Source organism: Oncorhynchus kisutch, linkage group LG10 (assembly GCF_002021735.2).
Source record: "Oncorhynchus kisutch isolate 150728-3 linkage group LG10, Okis_V2, whole genome shotgun sequence".
Taxonomy (NCBI): domain Eukaryota; kingdom Metazoa; phylum Chordata; class Actinopteri; order Salmoniformes; family Salmonidae; genus Oncorhynchus; species Oncorhynchus kisutch.
The window spans coordinates 33322560-33339165 of NC_034183.2; positions in this window are offsets into that span (position 1 = coordinate 33322560).

Below are 16606 nucleotides of genomic sequence, written 5' to 3' on the forward strand. Positions count from 1 at the left end.
TATCTGGAATTATATTGGAGGAACGCGACACCATTCTTCCACGAGAAATTCCATAATTTGGTGTTTTGTTGATGGAGGTGGAATATGCTGCCTCAGGCGCCATTGAGGTCTGGTGACTGAGACGGCCATGGCATATGGTTTACATAATTTTCATGCTCATCAAACCATTCAGTGACCACTCTGTGGATGGGGGCATTGTCATCCTATCGGGGGGCATAGTTATGGTACCCAAAATAATGGCTTGCCCAAGCGTGATGGGATATTAACTGCTTAATTAACACAGGAACCACACCTGTGTGGAAGCACCTGCTTTCAATATACTTTCTATCCCTCCTTTACTCAAGCATTTCATTATTTTGGCAGTTACCTGAAGATACATTATCACTTTCTAGAGCCCAGTTTTTCAAAACCTTGAATATGGATTTAAAAAAAATGCTATTTAGGGTCAGATCGATCTTGCTGTTTTTGAGACGTTTTTTCAGAAAATAATCGGATAGGATTAATCTGATACAGATACCACAATATCAAGATCACAGAATCAGGATTTCCAGTGCTTTGAACAGGCCTACTGTACACCTTGCCATCTACTCGGCAGGTTGTGGTACTACTTCTACAATACTAACACCGACTTTGCTGATAACTACTTTATTTATGGAACATGTACTTACTATGACGGAGATACAGTTGAAGTCAGAAGTTTACATACACCTTAGCCAAATACATTTAAACTCAGTTTTTCACAATTCATGACATTTAATCCTAGTAAAAAATCCCTGTCTTAGGTCAGTTAGGATCACCACTTAATTTTAAGAATGTGAAATGTCAGAATAATAGCAGAGAGAGTCATTTATTTCAACTTTTATTTATTTCATCACATTCCCAGTGGTTCAGAAGTTTACATACACTCAATTAGTATTTTGTAGAATTGCCTTTTAAATTGTTTAACTTGAGATAAACGTTTTGGGTAGCCTTCCACAAGCTTCCCACAATAAGTTGGGGTAATATTGGCCCATTCTGCCTGACAGAGCTGGTGTAACTGAGTCCGGTTTGTAGGCCTCCTTGCTCGCACATGTGCTTTTTCAGTTCTGCCCACAAATTGTCTATGGGATTGAGGTCAGAGATTTGTGATGGCCACTCCAATACCTTGACTTTGTTGTCCTTAAGCCATTTTGCCACAACTTTGGAAGTATGCTTGGGGTCAATGTCCATTTGGAAGACCCATTTGCGACCAAGCTTTAACTTCCTGACTGATGTCTTGAGATGTTGCTTCAATATATCCACAACATTTTCCTACCTCGTGATGCCATCTATTTTGTGAAGTGCACCAGTCCCTCCTGCAACAAAGCACCCCACAACATGATGCTGCCATCCCAGTGCTTCACGGTTGGGATGGTGTTCTCCCCCTTTTCCTCCAAATATAATGATGGTCATTATGACCAAACAGTTCTATTTTTGTTTCATCAGACCAGAGGACATTTCTCCAAAAAGTACGATCTTTGTCCCCATGTGCAGTTGCAAACTGTAGTCTGGCTTTTTTTATGGAGGTTTTTGAGCAGTGGCTTCTTCCTTGCTGAGCGACCTTTCAGGTTATGTCGATATAGGACTCGTTTTACTGTGGATAGAGATACTTTCGTACCTGTTTCCTCCAGCATCTTCAACAGCTCCTTTGGCGTTCTTCTGTGAGTGATTTGCACTTTTCGCACCAAAGTACGTTCATCTCTAGGAGACAGAACGTGTCTCCTTCCTGAGCGGTATGACGGCTGTGTGGTCCCATGATGTTTATACTTGTGTACTATTGTTTGTACAGATGAACATGGTACCTTCAGGTGTCTGGAAATTGCTCCCAAGGATGATCCAGAGTTGTGGTCTACAATATTTTTTTCTGAGGTCTTGCTGATTCCTTTTGATTTTCCCATGATGTCAAGCAAAGAGGCACGGAGCTTGAAGGGAGGCCTTGAAATATATCCACAATATAGGACTCAAATGATGTCAATTAGCCTATCAGAAGCTTCTAAAGCCATGACATCCTTTTCTGTTATTTTCCAAGCTGTTTAAAGGCACAGTCAACTTAGTCTTTGAACTTCTGACCCACTGGAATTGTGATTAAGTTAAATAATCTGTCTGCAAACAATTATTGAAAAATTACTTGTGTCGTGCTCAAAGTAGATGTCCTAACCGACTTGCCAAAACTATAGTTTGTTAACAAGAAATTTGTGGAGTGGTTGAAAAACGAGTTTTAATGACCAAGTGTATGTAAATTTCCGACTTCAACTGTATGTGGTTGTCACTTTGCTATTGGGCTTGAATTTCTTAGGGACCTCACAATACAATATTGTCACAAGACCTCTGTGTCGATATGTATTACAATTCTCACGATTCTATGAGTATTGCAACTCGATATAAAGGAAAAATACAGGAGGTTTGGTGCAGGTACAGCTAACTAGATCAAACATGATATTGCGATAGTGTCAATGGTATGATACGATATATCGTCAAAAATAATATCCAATATGTTACTGTATCAATTTCTTCCCCATCACTACTAGAAAAGGACTAAAATGTCATTGTAAATAGGTAAACAAAGATGAGTAAACTACACTAATAAATGAAAGATACCTTGATTAAAAGTGAAAGAGCTTGCATATGACTTATAAGGAGTAGATTATTTCACACTCATTATAAAACTGACCACATGGCTAAACTGCAGTCAATATAACATAGTTCACTTTTATTTTTATGTACGATTTCGTTTTTAATCCTCATTTTAGTGACATTGACATGTATTGGTTGTAGTGCCTTTCACCTTTCTGAATCCACCCTTCTAATGGGATCAAAAGAATCCAGATTTTCAGCATCAAAACTATCATAATCATTATGTTCACTTTTGAAAAAGGCAAAAATTATATTCAATACTTGTTTTGTTTGTTTTTATTTTATTTTTTAAAACTCAGATTGGATACCAATTCCTTATCCCTATCCAGAGGATCAGAATCACATTTTTCGGTTTTGAAAAACCCCCAATTCTAACATTTAATCCTATTTGATTGCTGAAATCTGATCAGATTACTTTTTGACAAACTGGGCCCTGGAAAATGGTCACTCCTAAAGACACCTGAGGGGACACTTCCCTCTACTGGTGATTAGAAAAAGCATTACTGTGTCTGTTTCCAGAGCTGTGCTACAACCTGTTATCCACATGGTGGCAGTATTGAGCACTAGTTGAACTTCAGTGTTGTAGTCCCGATACATAGCCCAATACTGGACAGCAAGCAACTCCTGACAAACAAGCAAATGCATTTTTAACCAGCAACTCTTTCAGTGCATTTGTAGCCTTTCACTTAATTTCTGGATTTCTGTATAGCTCTCAACTGAAGCAACAAACTACAGCTTGAAGGGCAGCAAATACTCCATTTCTGTTGTTTTTATAGCTTTTCTACTGACATTTAATTAATTTTATTAGCTATCCATGACAATAATATTGTTTCATGGATCATAAAACTGTGTCTGGTCCATGCACAGCATTCTCTCTACAGGGGTGAGAACAAGATTGCATTTCAAAAGTGAAACATTGTTTCTAAGGTTGGACAGCCAGATGGCAAGGTTTATTCAAACCATCACTGTTGGAAATAAAATGCTTATACTCGAAGCAAGAGGAAGTAATGTGTTAAAAAAAATCCCTTATTGCTTAACATTGGTCATGTGGTACAGAGAGAATGTTGGTCGCATGTGTGTTTGTCCATTAGCCCGGGACTTTGGAATACAAGTGTCAATTCTTAACCCAAGGCTAAAGTTTAGCCCAGGGTTAACAAATGCTTGCATTAACAAAGGATAATCTATCCCAGTGCCAGTTGTATTCTGGGGATAAGGTAGCCCGAGGCTAAGAACAATGCAGTATGAAAAGGCCTCAAGGTGTGTTCTCACTCAGGTACAGGTGGCCTGGCGGCTGGCACCAGGAGAGTGTGTACTGTGTGTCAGTGTCCCTCCCATGTAATTGCAGAGGCGGAGTGAGAGGATAGAGCAAGCAAGGCTGACAGCACAGGTGTTCAACAATGGCTCTTTCTCCTGCTTGGAGGACTAGACAGTTGTGAGGCTGGATGGGCTAGCCAGACTGGCTGAGGGGCCTCTCTCTGCCTCTCTGCACAGACTGAAGAGGGGACCAGTGTCTTTTGCCTGAACACTGATGGATGTTTCAATGTCATCAGCCATGCATTGACTGAAGCCTGTTCCAAAGAAACCATTTTTTGTTGACTCCTTGCAGTTTTTTTTTAAAGATGACTACAAACAGACGTCATTCTTGTTAGAATTGTGTTACATTTCCTACTTTTGTATATATTTTCAGAAAGAAGAAGTAAGGCAGGCGAATGGTTATCATACCATACGTAGTCTAGTTGTGCTTTCATGAGCACGAGAATCCAGCTGCAATCTACTATTTTAAAAACGACTGTTTATACCAAACCCGTGATATGATTGATTTAATCATGTGAGCCACTCTCGGCTCTCTCATCACTTGGGTTTGTGTCTTTGTTGCATAATGCCAAGGTTTCATTCACACTCTGGAAGCACATACTGTACTGTACAGAAGAGCCTGTAATGGTGCATGTGTCAGACAGCCAATTGAGTAGTTTCTGTGAGGCTATGAGAACCTGAGCTTTTTGTGCGTGTGCCTGCCTCTGTCTAATGATGGATCTATGTGTAGGATGTGTTGTATACATTACTGTATGTAATTCTATCCTGATCCTTAAGCCTACGCTCATATATGGGCGTCCCATCCTCCTCCTGTGTTGGCTCTAGGTTCCTCTAGGTCCAATTCCTGCACCACCCTTCCCCCCCATGCCTCCCTCCCTGTTAGCAAAGGGTGAAGCAGACATACAGGCGTGGTCTCCTGAAAGAGGAAGTGATGTGGTTGATACTCTCCTTTTGATCATCACTTTTCATCTCTCATATTAGAAACCATGGCCCAGCATTAATGTGCTTGTTCAGTTTCTTTCCCTTCCCACCCTGTTTTGTTGACGTAGGGAGGAAGCATTCATAGGAACTCTGTAACAAACCCTACCTGTAACTGCATGTTCTGGGATGGATGAGTGTTTCCCTCTTTGTGAGAGAGGATTATTAATGTGCATATATGGACTTTGTGCTTCCCGGGAACCCCAGGAACACGTTGCTGCAACTGCTTCTCTTTTCTCGGAAAGAGCGAGGGAGGACAGGTCTGTTTTGATCTCGAAAAGATAGGCAGAGCAGAGGTCAAGCAGAAGCCCTCACAGTGCAAGGCGCTCTCCTCCCCTCTCCCCAGCTCCCTTTCCCTGTCCTAGACCATGCCCCTGAGGCACTGCTTCCCTTTGTTCCTATATCTCAGTGAGGCCAACAGGAGGCTGTTCTCCTCTCTCAGTCACTGCCAGTTGGCTCACAGAGATACAAGGCCAGCAGAGCAGTCCCTGATGTTCAAACAGCTGGCTATCTGTTCCTCTGCAGAACTACTTTACCATGAACTTTCTGAGGACATTTTCTGTGCTACATGTGGCTTGTCAGTTATTATCCAGATGATCCATGGGTGCAGGTAGAGCCTTTTTATTTGGAATGTAAAGGCAATAGGTATAGTTAAAAAGCTACCTATATCTTAGTATGATATCCACCACTAACTACAGATGTAGGATCTTAATTTGATTTGTTGCTGAGAATTTTCCTGCTCAGCAGGAAATGCACATTTGTAGTGTATTTGAGGTTTACAAAGGCTTCTAAAGTTTATTTCCACTTTAAAATGTCAGACTTGATTTGCCCTAATGAAAAATGTATCAACCCCTACAAAAATGTCCATTAATTATAATCCACATAATAATTCACATTTCCTGTAAAATTATTTTCCTGCTGAAGCAAACTGGCACAAATTAAGATTCTACACCTGTAAACTCTAGAGATTTTGGGTGTCCCCTTGGGGGAATCCCCGCAGCCATATTTGTCATCGGTCAAAATGATTAGCCAAGCAAGGCAAGTTTGCAACGTAAACCCCTCAGCCCTCATTTTTTTCTTATCCCCAATTTCGTCATATCCAGTTGATAGTTAGTCTTGTCCCATCGCTGCAACTCCATTTAGGACTCGGGAGAGGAGAAGGTCGAGAGCCGTGCGTCCTCCAAAACACAACCCAGCCAAGCCCATACTGCTTCTTGACATAACACCCGCTTAACCCGAAGCCAGCTGCACCAAAGTATTGAAGGAAACACTGTACACCTGGCGACCGTGTCAGCGTGCACAGGAGTCGCTAACATGCTGACCAGACCGGACACGTCGCATGCGCGAGCGTCACAAAATACATTTTGAAATCCATGTTATTCTATTATTGCACCCACACCGCTCGCGCGCGCCAACGAGCGTCTGCCAAGGGCTAAAATAGAACTCCTTTCTATTTCTGACGCAGATGGCGCTGAAAGTCCTGCCTCTCCCATCTCCTCATTGGTTTATAGAAGTAGGTACCCACGTGCCATCTCCTCATTGGTTATACCGATGTGGGTGATTGAAAGACTAACTGTTTTGCCGGTGGTCGTGGTAATACTATGAAAGTTTAGATGCCGATCACCATATAAGTTCAAAGATGAAAAAGCCTGGAAGGAGGAGAGATGACTAGAAACGATTTGGTCGGCTGTTTTATGTGTGGATTAATTGTCGGAGTAGAGGACCTTGTGCATATCAGGTTAAATAACAACTCAATGTTTATATCCCAGAACAAATTAGCTAGCAACAGCAAGCTAGGTAAATAGTCCAAATTAGCTATCAAGTGCAAGCTAACTAGCTAAATTGCCATACATGTTTAATGCTTTTCGACCTGTCCCCAAATTAATGACATTGGACAGAGTTTGTTTTGATATTTTAACCTGCGTGTTGTGATCGCGTTTGTTGTAGGGGGACAAAATACATTTATGCACGATAGCGCACTCGCGCAGCCGGTTGGGTTCCGTAATGCACGATGGGACAGGAACATCTCTGCCGTCCAAACCCTCCCCTAACCCGGAAGGCCCTAGGCCAATTGTGCGCCACCCCATGGGTCTCCCGATCACGGCCGGCTGCGACAGAGCCTGGACTCGAACCAGCATCTCTAGTGGCACAGCTAGCACTGCGATAGACCACTGCACCACTCAGGATGCGTGTACAATTATGTTCACTTCGGAGCCTGAAACGCACCACAATTCAAATTGCAATGATTGTACATCCGCTAACAAAAGTCTGCCAAACCTGTGTACCTTTCCAAATCATGTCCAATCAATTGAATTTACCACAGGTGGACTCCAATCAAGCTGTAGAAACATCTCAAGGATGATCAATGGAAACAGGATGCACCTGAGCTCAATTTCAAGTCTCATCACAAAGGGTCTGAGTTCTTATGTAAATAAGGTATTTCTGTTTCTTATTTTAGATACGTTTGCAAACATTTTGAAAAACCTGTTTTCACTTTGTCATTGTGGGGTATTGTGTGTAGATGAGGGTAAATAAAATAAAAAAGAAATGTTAGAATAAGGCTGTAACATAACAAAATGTGGAAAAGGGGTGGGGTTCTGAATACTTTCTGCCCTGTAGATAATTAAGCACTGGTGGCTGAGAACACAATCATCGTGGGATGAACGAGTGACTGATTTCCTGGGAAAGGACGGTCCATTTATAAATCATTCCTTCCTCCCTCGCCCCTTGCCCTGCAAGTGTACATGCATCAGACGTTATGGTACGTCATCAGAAGTGTCCACTTAATTTGAGGGGATAGGGTGTGTCTTTTTAAGTGTTTGGCATGCAATCTAGGTGTCAGATGGCTGCTCTGTAACCTCGCACACGTGGCGTGACGTATGCATGCCTTGTTTAGGATTGCATGTCCTCCCTCCTGTCTGCACAGCTGTAATGTAGCCCACTGTGGGCTTTATAGAAGTAGAACAGCAGCAACAGCTTCATAAATCTATTTTACTCATTCAGACGACACACTGTACTGTACTGTGCAGCGCACCACAGATGGTTATCACTGTGTGGATTTTTGTATTATAATTATTTTTGTATTTTACCTAATTTTTCTCCCCAATTTTCGATCTTGTCTCATCGCTGCAACTCCCCAACGGGCTCGGGAGAGGCGAAGGTAAAGTTATGTGTCCTCTGAAACATGACCCGCCTAACCTCGCTCCTTAACACCCACCAGATTAACCTGGAAGCCAGCCGCACCAATGTGACGGAGGAAACGCAGTTCAACTGGCGTCCGGGTTCATCCCACAGGCACCCGGCCTGCCAAAATTAGTCGCTAGAGCCCAATCAGCCAAGTAAAGCCCCGCCAAAGCCTTCCCTAATCCGGACGATGCTGGGCCAATTGTGTGCTGTTCTACGGGATTCCCGTCCACGGCCGGTTGTGGCACAGCCTGGGAAATGAACCTGGGTCTGTAGTAACGCCTCTAGCACTGCATGTGATGCAGTGCCTTTGACTTGCTATGCCAGTCTGGAGGCCCTGTGCGAATTTTTTTTTTTAACTTTTTTGGGGGGGGGGGGACTGTATGAATAGTATAGTGAACCTCATTGATAACAAATATGATTTGCAGTAAATTGAGTTTTAATTTCTTTATGTGATAATGTATGCATAACAATGGACAATGCACTTATATAATAAAAAATAAATAAATATAGCATTTATTTATAGCCCGAGGTCTAGTTCTGTGCCTGTACATAGTGGGAGTACTTCTTCAGGGACTTGTGTATCTGTTATTGTCTCCTCTGCACCTTATTAACCCCTTCCCTATATACAGTGCATTTGGAAAGTATTCAGACAATTGACTTATTCCACATTTTGTTACATTACATCCTTATTCTAAAATGTATTTAAATTGTTTTTTTAACCTCATCAATCTACACACAATACCCCATAATGACAAAGAAAAATCAGGTATTTAGAATTATTTGCAAATGTAATAGAAAAAAAACTGATATTACATTTAAATAAGTATTCAGACCCTCTACTCAGTACTTTGTTGAAGCACCTTTGGCAGCGATTACAGCCTCGAGTCTTATTGGGTAAGACGCTACAAGCTAGGCACACCTGTAATTGGGGAAATTCTCCCATTCGTCTCTGTGGATCCTCTCAAGCTCTGCTGCACAACTATTTGCTGCACAATTATTTTCAGCTCTCTCCAGAGATGTTCGATCAGGTTCAATCCGGCCTCTGGCTGGGCAACTCAAGGATATTGAGACTTGTCCCAAAGCCACTCCTGCATTGTCTTGGCTGTGTGCTTAGGTTTGTTGTCCTATTGGAAGGTGAACCTTCACCCCAGTCTGAGGTCCTAGGAGCTGTGGAGCAGGTTTTTATCAAGGATCTCTCTTTACTTTGCTCCGTTCATTTTTCCCTCGATCCTGACTAGTCTCCCAGTCTCTGCTGCTGAAAAACATCCCCACAGCCTGATGCTGCCACCACCATGCTTCACTGTAGGGATAGTGCCAGGTTTCCTCCAGACGTGACGCTTGGTATTCAGGCCAAAGAGGTTTCATCAGACTTCTGGTCTGAGAGTCCTTTAGTTGTCTTTTGGCAAACTCCAAGCTGCTGTATATCCCTTTACTGAGGAGTGGCTTCCGTCCGGCTACTCTACCATAAAGGCCATATCGTGGAGTGCTGCAGAGATGGTTATCCTTCTGGAAGGTTCTCCCATCTCCACAGAGGAACTCTGGAGCTCTGTCAGAGTGACCATCAGGTTCTTGGTCACCTTGATCTGACATGCACTGTCAACTGTGGGAACTTATAAAGACAGGCATGTGCCTTTCCAAATCATGTCCAATCAATTGAATTTTCCACAGGTGGACTCCAATCAAGTTGTAGAAACATCTCAATGGAAACAGGATGCACCTGAGTTCAATTTCGAGTCTCAGAGCAAAGGGTCTGAATGCTTATGTAAATAAGGTATTTCTGTTTTTGATACATTTGCAAACATTTCTAAAAACCTATGTTCACTTTGTCATTGAGGTAGTGTGTGTAGAGGAGGGGAAAAAATATGTAATACATTTTAGAATAAGGCTGTAACATAGCAAAATGTGGAAAAGGGGTAGGGGTCTGAATACTTTCCCAAATGCATTGTAGATGTGGCCCTGGCCCCCTTATTGTCTACTCTGTGCACTAAAAGACTTCCCAGTGCAACTAGGTAACAGCAAATCAGGTTCCCAGGGCTGCTTTATTCTCACAGAATAATGTTATCCCACTGCCAGGGTTTGTGATTTACAGTGCCTTGCGAAAGTATTCGGCCCCCTTGAACTTTGCGACCTTTTGCCGCATTTCAGGCTTCAAACATAAAGATATAAAACTGTATTTTTTTGTGAAGAATCAACAACAAGTGGGACACAATCATGAAGTGGAACGACATTTATTGGATATTTCAAACTTTTTGAACAAATCAAAAACTGAAAAATTGGGCGTGCAAAATTATTCAGCCCCCTTAAGTTAATACTTTGTAGCGCCACCTTTTGCTGCGATTACTGCTGTAAGTCGCTTGGGGTATGTCTCTATCAGTTTTGCACATCGAGAGACTGACATTTTTTCCCATTCCTCCTTGCAAAACAGCTCGAGCTCAGTGAGGTTGGATGGAGAGCATTTGTGAACAGCAGTTTTCAGTTCTTTCCACAGATTCTCGATTGGATTCAGGTCTGGACTTTGACTTGGCCATTCTAACACCTGGATATGTTTATTTTTGAACCATTCCATTGTAGATTTTGCTTTATGTTTTGGATCATTGTCTTGTTGGAAGACAAATCTCCGTCCCAGTCTCAGGTCTTTTGCAGACTCCATCAGGTTTTCTTCCAGAATGGTCCTGTATTTGGCTCCATCCATCTTCCCATCAATTTTAACCATCTTCCCTGTCCCTGCTGAAGAAAAGCAGGCCCAAACCATGATGCTGCCACCACCATGTTTGACAGTGGGGATGGTGTGTTCGGGGTGATGAACTGTGTTGCTTTTACGCCAAACATAACGTTTTGCATTGTTGCCAAAAAGTTCAATTTTTGGTTTCATCTGACCAGAGCACCTTCTTCCACATGTTTGGTGTGTCTCCCAGGTGGCTTGTGGCAAACTTTAAACAACACTTTTTATGGATATCTTTAAGAAATGGCTTTCTTCTTGCCACTCTTCCATAAAGGCCAGATTTGTGCAATATACGACTGATTGTTGTCCTATGGACAGAGTCTCCCACCTCAGCTGTAGATCTCTGCAATACATCCAGAGTGATCATGGGCCTCTTGGCTGCATCTCTGATCAGTCTTCTCCTTGTATGAGCTGAAAGTTTAGAGGGACGGCCAGGTCTTGGTAGATTTGCAGTGGTCTGATACTCCTTCCATTTCAATATTATCGCTTGCACAGTGCTCCTTGGGATGTTTAAAGCTTGGGAAATCTTTTTGTATCCAAATCCGGCTTTAAACTTCTTCACAACAGTATCTCGGACCTGCCTGGTGTGTTCCTTGTTCTTCATGATGCTCTCTGCGCTTTTAACGGACCTCTGAGACTATCACAGTGCAGGTGCATTTATACGGAGACTTGATTACACACAGGTGGATTGTATTTATCATCATTAGTCATTTAGGTCAACATTGGATCATTCAGAGATCCTCACTGAACTTCTGGAGAGAGTTTGCTGCACTGAAAGTAAAGGGGCTGAATAATTTTGCACGCCCAATTTTTCAGTTTTTGACTTTTTGTTAAAAAAGTTTGAAATATCCAATAAATGTCGTTCCACTTCATGATTGTGTCCCACTTGTTGTTGATTCTTCACAAAAAAAATACAGTTTTATATCTTTATGTTTGAAGCCTGAAATGTGGCAAAAGGTCGCAAAGTTCAAGGGGGCCGAATACTTTCGCAAGGCACTGTAGATACTTTGTTTGGAGGCTGTGTTTAAAATGGCCTTGTGTTAAACAATACCTTTTCGACTAACAGGCCTCTGCCGTCTAACAATGTCTAGAAAGTCTTTGTGGAAAATGTCTGACTGTCTGAATGAAACATTCTGACATTAAACAACCAAAGCATTCTGAGTCAGCTCTATCTGTGCACATGCCCTGGCTGTGTCCACTGCTAAAAGCCTGTCCCCCCACATCTAGTGATCCGTGTCTGTAAGTGGATAAGAATTCCAGCTTCCGCTGCAGGAGTCATCCCGGGAATGCCGCCCAGTCGGCCGTCACTTAGTTTCTAGCAGACGCAGACGAGTCTGGCAGCCTAGCGTATCACAGGCAGCAGTCAGGAGCTTTGTCCCAAATGGCACCCTATTCCCACCCTATATATTGCACTACTTATGACCAGAGCCCAATGGCACTCTATTCCCCATGGGCCCTGTTCAAAGTAATAGACTTTCAAAGGGAATAGGGTGTCATTTGGGACTCAGGATCCTACAGTGACTCTGCCTGGAGAAATCAGCCCAGCCACCGACCGACCACATGCCTTGAATTCCTGCCGGAGCTTCTTTTTCCTGTTGCCTTTTGATTCTGTTTTCCTACTCTGGCTGACTGAAACCAACCATTAGATCCTAGCAGACCAGACAGACGGGGAAAAATAAATATTTGTCAGTCCAGAAATAATTGCATCCATTGCCCAGCATTGCGGAGTTGGTGGTCTGCAGTTTGTGTAAAACATTTATTTAAATTGATATTCATTAGGGGTTGAAGCTGGGTGGTACAGCAGAGCATTGCAGATGCTGCATTCCATTGGCGTTTTACTGTGGCTACATCCCAAATGGCATCCTATTCCTTGTGTACTACTTTTTTACCAGGGCATATGTCTGGATTAAGATGCCATTTGAGTCGCATACACAGTAACTCCGAACTAACCACCACCATCAGCCCTCACATACCTTCTCGGTGAGATCTCCTGAACTTTAATGAATACTTCCTTGTTCTCCCAGTTGAGTTCCCTCCCGACACCAGGAAAACACATCCTTTCTGTTTCTACCTCATGAGCTACATCACTGTCTGGTGTGCTAATGCACGTCAGTGCTGGAGGAATATGTCAACATGCAGTAAAACACAATAATTAAGAGTAGGTCGACTTGGGCTGCTGTTACATTAGAGAAGCATCAGTGGTTAGTCTAACCTAGGTCATATACTACTACGACAGCATGTGATAGCTAGGTCATATACTACTACGACAGTATGTGATGGCTAGGTCATTTGGAACACACACTGAGTATACCAAACATTAGGAACACCTTCCTAATAATGAGTTGGAACTCCCCCCCCCCCCCCCCCCCCCCTCCCTTTTGCCCTCAGAACAGCCTCAATTCGTCAGGGCATGTCCTCTACAAGGTGTCCAAAGCATTTCACAAGGATGCTGGCCCATGTTGACTCAAATGCTTCCCACTGTTGTGTCACGTTGGCTGGATGTCCTTTGGGTGTGGACTAGTCTTGATACACCCTGGAGTGGGAAAGACTCAGCAGCTTTTACAGTTCTTGGCACAAACCGGTGCGCCAGGCACCTACTACCATACCCCATTCAAAGGCAACAAATGTTTTTGTCTTTCCCATTCACCCCTTGAAAGGCACACACACACAATCCATGTCCCAATTGTCTCGAGGCTTAACAATCCTCCTTTGACCTGTCTCCTCGCCTTCATCTACACTGATTTGAAGTGGCTTTAACAAGTGACATCAATAAGTGATCATATATTTCACCCTATTCACCTGGTCAGTCTGTCATGGTAAGAGCAGGTATTCTTAATGTTTTGTATACACAGTGTAGGTCTAGGAATGTGAAGGCTAATTTGTTGCATATTTGGCACACCAGTAGGTTATAGATAAAACGGACTCATGAACACCCACACTGTCAGACCCACACACACACACACAGCGGAGCTGTTAGACTCCCTCCTCTGTACCTGTTTAGATGGGGCTTGATCTCTTACTGACTCACACATGTCCATTCTGCCTGTCCAATGGATGATTTTGCTGGAACGTGCATGGGAGTTTGTGTGTGTGTCTGTGTGTGTGTGTGTGTGTGTGTGTGTTCACAGGGCTGCTGCCTGCCAAAGTAGTGTTGGGAGAGAGACAGACCGTTGAGGGGTTCTGTTTCCTGTCTGATAAGACCAGCTCCCAGCTAGGCAAATACATCTGAGGGGCTTTGACTGACTGCATGGCCTCTGGATCTGGGGGGGGGGATTATATGTGCACATGCAAGTGTTTACTCAGTGTCCTTATTGCACTTATTTTGAATTTTAGCATTCAAGATGCAAATTCTTTTGAACATGATTTGCATGTTGTGGCACCAGATGCTATGCCACAAGGCCATGTGACAGATGTTGAACAGCCAAGTCAGTCTGTACTCCTTTGTTATGAACGCATTCTTGACTGAATGCCATCAGAATAAGGAAACGAAAAAGCGAGATTATTTGCACGAATGGCATCAGGGAAGAATGTTGTTCTGCAGCTAAGTCACATGTGCAGCTGTCTGTCTGAGAGAGTAGTCCCTGGCAGCTGATCTGAGGTCCAGACCAAACAGGGCTTCAAGGCTGGTTTGTGTCACTACATTAGCATTGGAATGCTAATGCTAGCACCATGCCTGTTATGCTGTCTTGTCTGGAGGAGACACTACACATACACACTCTTACACGGGCAAACACACCTGTCACTATCTTGGCCAGGTCGCAGTTGTAAATGAGAACTTGTTCTCAACTAGCCTACCTGGTTAAATAAAGGTTAAATAAATAAATAAAATAAAATAAAACTGTGAGCCATTGGAGTCTATGTCATGCGTGGCAGGTGGGTGCGGCATGCTGATGCCACTCCCATGGCTGGGCCTGATGAGTGTGTCCGGTGCCAGCTGTCAGTATTGCCTACAGTGCCTAGACCAGGTGAATGCGACGGGTGCTTTGATTGTTGGAATGTGTCTGTCGGTCATTGCTTGTTGTGGGGCCTTTTAGCAAGGTACCTCACCCTAGATTGACAATAAAAGTTATTTTTTAAATATATTCTTTTCAACGATCTTATAGTTAAACAGTAGCCTACTTTGTCTGGGTAGGATGTAAGGAATGGGATTGATATGTTGTCAGATCAGGCCCATCCTCCTAGCCCACTGATGCATGCAGAGGTGTCACTTAGGTAAACTTAGACTGGTTCCTACCACCATAACCAGACAAAGGGCCTCTTGTAAGGGGAGAGGGAGGTACCTCTGTCTCATTCCAGGAGGGGGGCTATTCTCTGGTCTCCTTGCTTCCCTTGCTGGTTGTTATCAGTGTAACACAGCCCCATTACAACCTGTTAACAACCCCCCCCCCCTGTGGTAATACACTCCAATAGGCACTGATTCTATAATGAGGTCAAAGCTAGAGCATTTGAACCAATTAAGAAAAAATTCACTATACTATTCATTCCATGTGGCAAATCCTTACTAGCCTGGTCAGTCATGCATTGATGTCAATTGGAAACATAGTGATCATTTGAAGTTTGTATTTTCCCCAAATACAAAAGTTGCATGGTTTGTTCTTCTGTTTTTCGGCCGGGCTTCTGGTCAGGTGACAAATTGCTCCTGTTAAAGCAACTTCCTGATGTGAATTAAAATCATATTTGAAAAAAAAATGTTTTAACCTTCATTTAACTAGGCAAGTCATGTGATTGTGAATCAGGGAAACAAACTTGGCTCTCAGCCTGTGACACACAAATGCAATGTGACAGAGTGTGATAAACTTTATGTCGGCTGATTCCTACCCTACAAAAGAAAAGGGAATTTATTACCGCCCTCACTCAAACACTAAGCACTGCAAACTTTTTAAAATCTAACTGTACATAGCCTTTCGTGTAATCTAATGCACGTAAAGGGCAGTAGTTGTCCTCTCTCTCTCTCTCTCTCCTTGTAATCTGACATTCTCAGTCTCACTGGGAGAAAGGGGATGTTGGCCTTGTGTTCAGTTTGAGGATCCGTTTCGTTTTCAGTTTGTTCTAGTCATGTGACGATTTCCAAGAAAATGCTTGGCCATGATCCATGTGCCATTAAAGTTAAAGATTAATACAACAACAAGGTTCAGATCTCCACATAATCTTCACTACACATATCATAGGCCTGATTTCTAACACGAGATCTGTGCATGTAACTAGAGTTTTTTTGCACAAATCTTCCATTGACATGAATGCATGATTTAGGTGATCATCAGAGTTAAGTGTGCACGTCTACACTTGCATATATTCGGATACTCTCGAAGACCCCAGAATGATGAATAGATGACCATGAGTAAATTAGAAACATATGCAGCAGCTCTGTATGAATGGTGTCTTTGAATGTACAGCATGTGGAGAAGGTCAAGGAAGTTTTCCTATGCTGACTCTGCATTCTGCCCGTGTGCATCTTGTCTGCACTGACCCTCAAATACTGTATACCAAGTTTAGCACAGTGCACACACTCTAAAAAGTCACAAGTTCTGCTAGCCACCTTTTTTTTTTGTGGAACCCTGTTGCCTAGAACCTTTCGAGTCAGCCAACTAAAGGTATTTCAGTGTTCAATACTTAAAGTAATAAAGTGACATCAACACCCCTATGGTTGTCTTTTTAAATTGTAATTACTTTTTGACACTAAATTGCATGATGTATTCTGAACTATAAGGGTTGAAGTTACTTGAACTTTAATAAGCGTCTAGGAGCAACAATGGC